Raw genomic sequence first — 11,846 nt, forward strand, 5'->3', positions numbered from 1 at the left:
ATTTTCTGGTTCCAAACTCAATTACCAAATGAGAAAGGGAATTCAGAGAAGAGTCCCAACTCTGGGGAGAAAAGTCATTTTCTGGACAATCCCGTATTTGGACTGAATGACCAAGTTTGATGGCCAAGAGTGAGGGAGTCGTGGGACCTTCTCTGAATGTCCTTAGATAGAGACTATGCTGAGGGCTGTTTCGTTCATCTTCTCTGATTCAGGCATATCCCTCCCCAGGCTCCACATACAATTTTGCTTTGATCACCACATTCCCTCTCTAGATGATCACTTGACTTCCCGTTAATCATCGAGTTGCTCGAGCAGGTGCCAGTAACGTCTCCATTCGTCCCTGTCGCGTGCTAGTGTAGCCCAGTAGAATCTGTTCGTTCTAGGAACATGAAGAGCCTCAAGGGTCTTGGTGAAGAAGTCTGACCATCTTGTAGGTGGGCGGCCATGCGGTCTTTTGACGTCCCGTCGAATCCAGTCGGTAATGGCTCTAGTCCAGCAGTCGTCTCCAAATCTCATTACATGTCCAGCCCATCTAATTTTCAACGCCTTGGCAAATGAGACAGCGTCCCTGATGATAGTGTCTGATATGGGAATTGTCTCCCCAATGATATCTTGAAGTTCTAACTCTTAGCAACCTGTTTATTGGTAGCAGATCTTAGCAGATGTGATAAAGGTACTATGAGTCTACCGTGGATCAGAGCAAGCCCTCCTCTAATAGGACTTTGTCAGAAGAGAAGAGGGATACTCACACAGGATAAAGGCCATGTCACAGTGAAGGCACAGATCTGAGGAAGGAATACAGGCATGCCAAGGATTGTGGGCCCACTCCACCCCTCCAGAGTCAAGGAGAGAGGCATGGAACTCCCTCGTCCTCAAAGCCATCAAGGAGAGTATGACCTAGATGCTGCCTAACTGATGGATTTCCAGCCACCAAAACCATGAGGCAATAACTTCTGTTGGTTTAAGTGCCCAGACTGCGGTGCTTTGCGATAGCATCCCTAGAAGACTGATAAAGCCCTCAGGTCTCCTGACATACCAGCATCAGGGTATGACAACGCTGTTGTTGGACTTTAAATAAAAGTTCTATTAAAGCTGCGTCTGCTTTCAAGTCCATGGGGACCCATCCAATTTAGGGTCTGGTGCTTTTGAAAAGAAAGAAAAATTAGACTTTTTAATTACTTTCCCGGTCGCCATGCTGCCTTCGCCAGGCCTGTTAATGTATCAATTTCTTTGATTGAAAAGACCGAGTAAATTAAATCTCTTTCACAGAAAGGAGGGGACAGCTTATGAGGGAATCAAGAGCGGAAACCAGAAAGATCCTGGAGGCTCCCCCAGGATTGCTTCCAATTTCTGGCAGGAAATCTCTTTGATCGCATTTCTGAAATTGCATATTTAATGTGGCTGATGTGATCAGCTGCTCTACTTCCAAAAGCCCATTCTTGGTGAAATGTGACCACCGCCTCCTCCCCCGCTCCCCACCCCAGATCCCTTGTGGACCATTGTCCGTGTTGAAAGCTTTCTTCCAATGCTCTTGCAGGCCAGGCATGACTGTCCGTTCTCTTCACAGCTTTGCTCCATTGAACAGGGTCTTCCCTAGCTCAGTCCTCTGGGGTTATGTACAAGGTCTCTGGATGCTTTACCAGAAAAGAGAATCTCAGAGGGGAATGTCACACTCCATCATCCAGGTCCAAGAGCAGGAGATGTCTGTTCACAGAGCATTACTGGCCTGCTGGCGATCCAAGGAACCCATCCCTTGGAAAGGCAACAAAATGCAGTTAGCTCAGATATTTGATGAAAGATTAGTTTTAAAATGCTCACTTGATCTTACCTTTAAAACCAAGACACATAGAGCTATTCAATAAATCCCAAACAATTTATCTCTGTCAGTGGTAGACTGAGTAAGGAAAAATAGAAAGGATACAAGTAAGATTAAAAGATAATAAGAGAATGATCGGCCAACTGACACCAAGACCAGAAAAGCAAGTCAAAAGAGACCCATTTAAAACACTTGTCACAAGAAGAGAAGGGAAGAAAGAGGGAGAATGATGGATGAGGTATAGAGACAGAAAGATCAAGATAGACCCTTGTGGAAAGGATCAGGATCACTCAGGGACTCTGTTTTCCTGTCCATGTGCCTTTTCCTGCGAATCTGGTCTCAGTTCATTCCTTAAAAGATAATTCCCAGGGGCTAGAGCCATAGCAGAGCAAGTAGGGTGTTTGCCTTGCATGCGGGCAACACTAGTGTCATTCCCAGCATCCCATATGGTCCCCTGAGCACCGCCAGGAGTAATTCCTGACTTCATGAACCAGGAGTAACCCCTGTGCAATGCTAGGTGTGACCCTAAAAGCAAAAAAAAGTGATTCCCAGCTCCCTTTTAAGGATTACTTCTTTATCCTATTCTTCCCTTTCCCCCCATTGTGTGTGTGTGTGTGTGTGTGTGTGTGAGAGAGAGAGAGAGAGAGAGAGAGAGAGAGAGAGAGAGAGAGAGAAGATGCCACAGAGAATGGAGGATGGGTATCAACATTGTTTGAGCACTGGTTGTATGCCTAGGCCTTCTTGAGCCATATCAGTGAGGAAGACACATAGAAAAATTTTAAGGAGCTCCTTGAGAAAGGGAAATTCCCTGCCTAATACCCAGAGCAGTACCAGAGACATGTTTAAGATCTCTGAAATACAGGAGAACAATTTTGTAAAGAGCTTAAAATGGAAAATTTCTAGAAATAGGACAGCCAGGCTAGCCTTGTTTGCCAGGGATCACCAAGACCAGTGAGAAGAGCCTTCCAGAGGTGATGTTCAAGACTAGGTGAAGCTCTGTGAACAACAGTGCAGAGGACCAGTGAGGAAGTTGGAGAAATAGTTGCATTAAGTTGCATTAACCCAAATACATACATGAACCTCCATGTGAAACATACTTTGGAGAAGGAAGGACTGGAGGGGAATGGAGGAGAGATTCTGTCTTTCTGGTGAGCACGATGCCCTTTTTTTCAGCAGACTTTTTTCAGCGTGAGTAACAGAGTTGCCAGAAGGGGAGATATTTCCCTTCTATTTTAGTTCTTGAGGCTCCACATGATTATGATTCCTGGACTGTAAGCTCTTTGAAGTCAAGACATCCACATATGTTCCCTTCACAGTTCCTAGTACTTAACCCAGTTCTTGGTGCTCCGTGGATAGAGCACTGTAAGGACAGCAGGTGGGTCTTCGATGCACCATCCAATGGCAGAATAGGGCCTTAGCTGATCTCTCAGTTCCAGCCCGGAGCTGCTCATCTCTCAGGGTCTTACGTTTCAGCAGAGGGGTGTTTTGTCAGTCCCCTCGTTCCTTTCATATTAATTGGTTTCATAAAAAATGTGCTTCAGTGGAGAAAGAGTTCCTGGGATGAACATACTTTGATGTAGAATCAAACTCTGTGACTTGAACTACCTAGGGCAAGTTTATTTTTTTCTCTTCCCAATCTAAAGAAAAGCATGTTCAGCAGACATGAGTGAGCTCAGGAATTTTTATTTTGACAGCTTTGGGACATCTGAGAAATTGTATACCATTTCTAACCAACCCAGAAAGATATGCATCCAAAACATACGCAGGAAAAGATTGATAGAAAGTGATAAAATGAAGAGGTCATCCTCCTAGAATGAAGTGTTTTGTCCAGAGTAACCTCCGATCCTAAACTTTAACAAGACTTCAATAGGCCTATTTGAGGCAACAACTCAAATAATTTGGTAGGTAAGAAATTCCTAAAATAATTTTGTACAATTACATAGTAATTGTCTCCAAGCAAGTAACATCATCTGTCTTAAGATGAGGAAACTGAGACCTGCAGAGATTGCTGATCTGCCCAGGGCCATTGGCAAAGTTGAGATTCAGTTTGAAATCCAGGCCTTCTGACTGGGCAGAGGCCACATCTAACACCTACAAGCACCGCCCCCCCCCTCCGACACACACACCATATATACATAAGAACAGCATCAGAAGGAGGGGGAGATGGTTCATATTCTCTTGCTACTTGGGCAGTAAGTTTCTCCTCATCACTAATCACTGCAGTTCCCTTCCCATCATTTCTGTTCCTCAGCTCTAGCAGCTCAGCAGGTTCATGTGATCTTGCTGATCACAATGTGTGGGATTCATGCAAACATGGTGTCGATGCATGTGGTGAGTGGTCTCAGCATGGTTGTGGCTGGTTCTGGAGGTCTTCGGCTATGAGAGCTCTGTTCAGGACGGGGAGGGAAACTCAACCCGTCCCCCTCCAAGGGGCTCCAGCAAGGACAGCCAGGTGTGGTGGCAGGAGACTCTATGCTGAGACCACTCTCCACACGCATGAAGTTACTGGCAGAGGAACAAAGGCATGCGGGTCCCAGGGCTGAGATCTCCAAGCCTGCTCAGATCAGAGCTGAGCATCCTCCACCCAGATCCTCCATCTTCCAGTATGCAGGGGGTCACACACACCAACTGACCCCCAGCGCCATGTAATCCCTTCAACGGCCCAGACCCAGAGACTATAAAACCCAGCTCCCGGAAGCACGCGGCCGCACTTGTGGCTGCCCGACATCTTATAATCTCATTCTTACTTTGGACAACCTGGCAGGCTACCAAATGTAACCTGCCCACACGGCAGAGTCTGGCAAACTCCCCGGACAATGATGGGTCTCATTCTTCTAACCCTGAAATTGCCTTGAATATGGCAATTTTCCGAGATCAGACGAGATCGGGCGCATTCAGGGTGGTATGGCCGTAGATCTCCAAGCCTATCGGATTTGGGCCGAGTATCCTCCACCCAGATCCTCCAAATTCCAGTAGGCGGGGGTCACACCCACCAACTGGCCCCCTGGCGCCATGTAATCCCATCAATGGCCAAGACTCAGAGACTATAAAAACCAGCTCCCGGAAGAGAACAGTGCAGTCTCCTGCCCCCGCACCTGACTGTCATCGCTCACCAGGACCCCTTGGAGGGGTAACTATAAAAACCAGCTCCCGGAACCGTGCGGCCACATTTGCGGCCATGCGACATCTTATTATGACATCTTATTTTCTCATTCCTACTTTGGACAAACTGGCAGGTTACCAAATGTAGCCTGTCCACACGGCAGAGTCTGGCAAACTCCCCGTGGCATACCCAATATGCCAAATACCAGTAACAATGATGGGTCTCATTCTCCTAAAGAGCCTTGAATATAATCTCAGGGCTAGGATGAAGGAGACATTACTGGGGCCTGCTCGAGGCAATCGATGAACAACAGATGATTGTGATCATAATCGTGATGGTGTTGATGAACCCTTGACCAGGTGGATCCAATTGCCTCAAGACTCCCAGGAGACCATCTTTAAAAGGACAAAGTTCTGAAAGTTTAAGCATAGGAACATGGCTCTTCTATTCAACCCCACCCAACCCGTCTGTCAGTGCTCCCAATGACAGCCCTGCCAGATGCCACTGGCCTGTCTGGAAGCCCAAGAAGGAAGGTGGGGAAGAAACACAAGTTGGCATTAACTCATGGAATTTATTCCCAACTTGGGAAGGTGAGAAAGTAGAGTTTATTTCCTCTCTCCAAGATATGTTCTATTCCTGCTTATCATTTGAAGGATGGGAATAACTTTGACTCCTAATTGATAACCTTGTTGTGTGGCCTGACCCTGAGGACAATTTCCAGTTGCTCAGACCCAGCTACCTCAGTGATGCTTTTTTTTTTTTTTTTAGTGAATCACCATGAGATCCAGTTACAAAGTTTTCATGTTTGAGTTTTAGTCCTACAATGATTGAACACCCATCCCTCCACCAGTGCACATTTTCCACCACCAATCTCACCAGTATCCCCGTCCCCCCCATATTAACTCTCCCCCTGCCTCTATGGCAGACAACTTCCCCCATAATCTCTCTACTTTTGGGCATTATGATTTGCAACACAGATACTGAGAGGTCATCATGTTTGGTCCTTCATCTACTTTCAGCACACATCTCCCATCTGGAACTATCCTTCCAACCAAGGGATGCTTTTTGAGGAGATATGAGACATGGTTTATGATAGATCAATACTAGATTCCTAGATACCTGAAGACATGTCCCTTGAATGACAACATGCTCCAAGCTGAGATTTCAAGCCACAAAGTCCAACCACAGAATTCCTTATAAGTACACGGAATTATTATTATTTAAACTTGTTAAGTTATTATGAAGGAATACTATATTCCTGCCTGCCTGGAGTAACTAAACCTTTCCCATTGGTCCAAGTCCTTTCCAACTTCTAGGACACAGACCCCAAATTATCAACTCTATGGGTCTCTGGTCCTCTTTTGTTCCATGTCCCAAGCCTCTCCAGGTCATCCTATTGTGAGTCAGTGGAGAGGAGGCCTTGCCAGTCTGTCCTTGAGGGGCTCATAATCGGGGAAGAACAGCCTCATATTTGCCTTTGTTTGAAAATGACTGCAGGAAAGAGCCCCATGTTCACCTCAACAAGAAGCTGCTCACCCACAAGTGGAAGAGCAAGAGGGGGTCATGTTTTATGTTTTGAGGTGAAGAACTTGCATGAACATAAACTTCCTCTAGTTTTTCTTTTTTGTGTTTTGGGGTCAGAGAGACACAGGAGTAACCTCTGATGGGCTCAACTATATTTGTTTCTGGGGATTCAAATCAGGGCCAGCAGAATGGAAAGCAAAGTACCTTTTACCTCTATCATCTATGTGGCCCCAACTTTCTCTGATTTTCAGGGCTCTCTTTGCTTAGAGCCCTCCTCAGACTTTCTGCCTTTGGGATTGATTCCATTTGTGGATGTCACATTGAGTAGTGGAAACCCCACTTAGATTTTCACCTTTTCACCTTTCTCTGGAACTATCTAGAGTTTCCACATTCTGCTAGAAAGCTTCATTGAAATCACAGGCAAAAAAACTGAACCGGAAGCCCTCCTTTGGTTCTCTTTCTCCCCTTCTCACTTCTCCAGACCATAACAGGATCTCACTTTTCCTTGGGCTCATTGCTCCAGACTCCTGAACATTCTAAGCTAAAATAAGGAGTCTGTAAACTAGTTAACTCCAGAAGGTCTGGGGTTTTCATTATTTTCCATTTGCTACTCTGGGTTGAGGATAAGGGTCTCACTTCTTCCATCTATAATGCCGCAATGGTCCCAGACAAGAGAAAGCCAAATGAAGCTTTCTCTGCCATTCTCCCACCGTCATGGGTGGGCATACTCACGCACACAATCTTCAGAGAGTCTTCCAAGGCTGTGTTTATGTAATTGATTGATTGAAGGAGACGTGGCCCTTCCACACTGCAGCTTGATTATAAGTGAGCTAAACAGATGTCTTGAATTGGGTGATTGGTTCCCAGATGCATTCCAGGGAACAAGCTGGTGGGAAGGGAGTGAGTGATTTCAGTCCAGGGGTCCCATGATAGATGGAAATGGATATTGGTTGTGCCTGGGGGCAAGCAGGGGCCAGGTTTGGTACTTAGTCTTTTGAAGTGAGTGACCAGATGTGGTGGCAGCTGGTGGATTAATATCAAAGGTGACTGGTGAGCTAAGTGCCCCTTTAGGAGATAACCCAGAAAGGGGGAGTATAAGTTTCTAATCATCCCAGCCTAGGCTGGGGTTCTGATGACAGCTGGCCAGCGTCAAGTAAGAGGGCCTGCTTTGGCCATCAGCCCAAAAGTGGAGATGGTTTTAGAATGGCAAAGATGGAAGAGACCTGAGAATCCATTAATTTCATCTCTTCCTTTCTCAAATGAGGAAACTGAGTCCTAGATGTGTTAAAGGATTTGCTTGAAATCAGAGCATAGAGCCAGAGCCGACAGCAGGATTACAGTGCAGTCATAATTACATGGACCTCTACTATGCCAGCTGTGACTCCATTCTAAAGAGAATCAGGACCATCCCTTCTCAGAGCCAAGGCTGAGTATGGAGTCACTCTGACTTCTGTGCTGGACATGCTGAACATGCACCCTTTCTCCTCTCCATGCCAGGGTGGAGCCTGGAGTTGCCTGCCAATTGCAGAGGTGGCCATCTGCTTTCAGAGGAACCAGGTTGTATACAAGACACCGTGCGTGGTGCTTGATGTACATATTGCAGCTACTTCCTCCTCACAGTCCCCCAAGGTGGTGCCTACTTTCACCCCATTTTCCAGTGAAATTGTGGAGATCCAGGGAGATTAAGTCACATTCCTGAGAATAAACTGCTGGCAAAGTGACAGAGCCAAGATTTCTCCTAGGGAAGCTGACTTTGTAGAGGGTCCCTGCTCTTCATCACTACCCAGACAACTTGACGCACCGAAGATTTGTATATTAGACAGAAAAAGGGAGAAAAACACCTGTTGTAATCAACATCTTTCTGGATACTCAGAGTCAGTTGAACTCTAGGTTCCTGTTGGCCAAGTGTGCCCTGTAACCCAGTGCCAAGCTGAGACTAACCCGAAGGACAACTCCAGATGAAGACAACTCTTTCATGGTTGTTACCTTGGTTTTACAGCAGAAATTATGATCTCCATCAGCATTTCTTTTATGATCAGTGTCTGTGGTTCATAGAAGAGGAAGCTGAGGACTCAGGGATTAAATGAATTGCTCCAAAGCATGAGGCAGATTGGCTCAGAGAGGGAAGAGTTTCCAAGAAATCTCCAATGATCTGTCCTTACCACTGTCCCCTGTCCTCACTGTAGCTATTGCCCATGCATCGGCCTGATCTCTACACTCATCCCATAGACACTGTTGTCAGAAGAGCTCAGTTGGGATGAGGGAAGCCAGCAAGCCTGGTTGGAGATGAACTCTGGCATTGAATCATTGATAAATAAATATCTGGGACCCAGCCATATTGATTTTACCCGATTATTTCAGAAAAACGGTCTGGATGTTTTGGGAAAACTTTCAGAATTCTTAAGGTGTATGGTTTTGTTACAAATATGAATAGTGATGACAACAATGAGCATTCATGGGTTTAGAACTTGATTTTTGTACTAATTATTCACACACACAGTGCCTCCTTCAGGAACCTCAACCTCTCTAGTAGCCTCACATTCTTTAGTTCAGATCCTCCCCAAGGTTCCTCATCATCTTGAGTCAATGATTCTGAATTTCTAGAAGATTCTTTGATAGGGAAACACTGCCTTATGTCACAGGAGTGGTGGACAAACAGGAAGTTGCTTGGAATGCAATGCAGCTCTTGAGGACTAGTGTTTTGAAGATGCTGACTTTTGGGCTTCTATATGATAAACTGATCAACTACAGCTTCAAATATGAAGATCTGTTACTTGATACCCTCCCCCTACCCCCAAGGGCCATTTGTAAGAGAGTTGCTACACAGACATGATGCTAGATAAGGTTATTCACTGTGCACTCACATCAGGATTGTCAGAAAGATGAGGAAGACCTTTGATCATTTGGGAAACGATCCTATCTTGGTTGCACTGTGCTGCCAGTCATGAGGGGTTCAGCCATTCTGGTGCTGTCTGGGGAGCATGGCGTTGGAAAGGCCCAACTGCCTGGAGAAATAAAGTGCATGAGTAACAGCACCAGTCACATGACCCTGGCTTTTTCCTTGCTAGGGACTTGGTTTTCTCACCTGTCCATTTTGTTATCACCTGCCCCTTGGGGAAATAGTTAGCTACAAATATCACTTCAACTTGCATCAACTTCTTTTTTATTTATTTAAATTGTTTATTGCGATAAAAATTTATCGCTGGAGCGATAGCACAGCGGGTAGGGCGTTCGCCTTACAAGCGGCCAACATGGCCGACCCGAGTTCGATTCCTCTGCCCCTCTCGGAGAGCCCGGCAAGCTACCGAGAGTATTCGATATGCCAGACACAGTAACAACAAAGTCTCCAATGGAGACGTTACTGGGCCTGCTCGAGCAAATCAACGATCAACGGGAGGGCCTTTACCTTTACCTACCTTAAATTTTTTATTAGTGAAAACACCATGAGGTCCAGTTGTAGACTTACAAATTTTTGTGCTTGGGTTTCAGTTATACAATGATCAAGTACCCATCCCTCCACTAGTGCCCATTCTCCACCACCACCAATCCCAGTATCCCTCCCACCCCCACCCCCCCCATCCCACTCTGCCTCTGTGGCAGGACACTCCCTTTTGTTCTCTCTCTCCTTTTGGGTTACATCAACTTCTGACCCAGCATAAAACCTAGAGATGTTATGGCATCTTCCCAGAGATAGCTCTGCCTCAATTTAAATACGTTTAGATCCAGATAAGCCAATTATAAATCAAACTTGCATTGAATGCCCCTAATCCACCAACAGAGATTGAGATAGCTTGCATTGGAAGTGTTCTCATTTCTTCCACTAGCCTACTAATGCAGTTTCATAATAGTGTGCTGACGAGCTCACATCACATACAGAATACTGTGACGAAAGGGAAAATCAGAATGGGCTGTTGGTTCTTGCCACCCACATCCTCAACTGAACACACACTGGGCCTGAAGAATGAGGCACTGAGCAAAATTAGTTGCTAGATGATGCAGACGCTTCAACAACAATAGCTCCAATTTCTACTAAATGTGTGTCTCTTATGCACTGTTGTAAGGCTGAAAGGGCAGAAATCATTGGGAATCTGGGGCTGTTTGTAGAAAATACTAAGGCTAAGGTCATCTGCCACCCATTGGAAGCCTCATGTAATCAGGGTTTCTCTTGGTAAATAGGAAAGTGTGTTCAAAGGTGTGTGGCCATTCATTGGAAGCCCCAGCTGATTTGTTTGGAGAATCTCTCCAGCATGGAGTTACTGAATCCTGCCAGAAGTTCTATGAAGTTGACCTTATTACTAAGATGACTATAACCAAGGATCAGAAAGAGAGACAGTGACCTGAAACATGAATAACAGGTGGCAGAATCAGAATTCAGTGTCAGCTTTTATACTGTATCCCCAAGATATCACATAGGGATCATCAGGTTCCTTGAGACACACAGGAATATCATAGGGCTGGATGGACCATAGTGGTCAATAGTCAACAAGTTTAGGATCCAAGGTCAGGCCAGCTGCATCCTTGCAGTTTACTATTGGATTAGGATAACTGGAAATAAAAAAGCATTTGGAACAGGAACTTTGGCAAAAATCACAATTAGAAAAGGATATATAACTGGGAACAGAAAAGCATTTGGAACAGGAATGCAGACAAAATCATAATTGTAAACTAGTAGCGAGCCTGATATTTTCCATTTTCAGATGTGGACCGCCTGGCTGAATATCTAGTTGAATCATCTCTTTCATGGATCCCTGATGGCCATAGAAAATGCCCACTGTACTCTCAGTTACTTCAGCTGGGACCCTGAGCCCTGCCCAAGAAACACAGTGAATATCTTGGCAATGTCAGGAACTCCAAAGAGTAGCCCTGATCCCTGGCCCTAATTGCACTGTGGGCTTAATTCCCTGGGTCACGTCCATTGGGTAGGGACTAGGATTTCAGAAAGGGGTACTGCTGTCTCCCAGATAGAGAGAGGTACAGGTCCCTCATGGACAACTTAGATGTCCTCTCCTGTCCTCCCTCCAGCTGGGCCATGGATCCCTCTTTGGGTCCATTTGCTTTCAGACTCTCTTATTTCTCAACCCTGCTTGCATATCAGCTGCCTTTGAACCCATAATCCCCTGAAATCAAGGCCTCCCTCTCAGTGGGGAGTCAGTGGAATTTCAGTCATTTGCCAGCTGACTACGATGAGACTGCCTTGTCCTGACCCCAGTGCTTCTGTCTATTAAGTGGGACTTCGAGTCTTGCCTTCTTAGGGGTAAGAAATGATGCTGCTGCCTGACAGTCAGGATTGTGTGCTCACCTCAGGGAGACCTCAGACAAAGCTCTCAGCAGTGAGAATGCTTGCAGGGCCTTCCCAGGAATCCTTGTGTGAGGGGTCAGCTCTTCTCCAAATAAGGTCCCAGG

This window comes from Sorex fumeus, unplaced genomic scaffold, assembly GCF_029834395.1.
Source record: "Sorex fumeus unplaced genomic scaffold, SorFum_2.1 ptg000006l, whole genome shotgun sequence".
Classification (NCBI taxonomy): Eukaryota; Metazoa; Chordata; class Mammalia; order Eulipotyphla; family Soricidae; genus Sorex; species Sorex fumeus.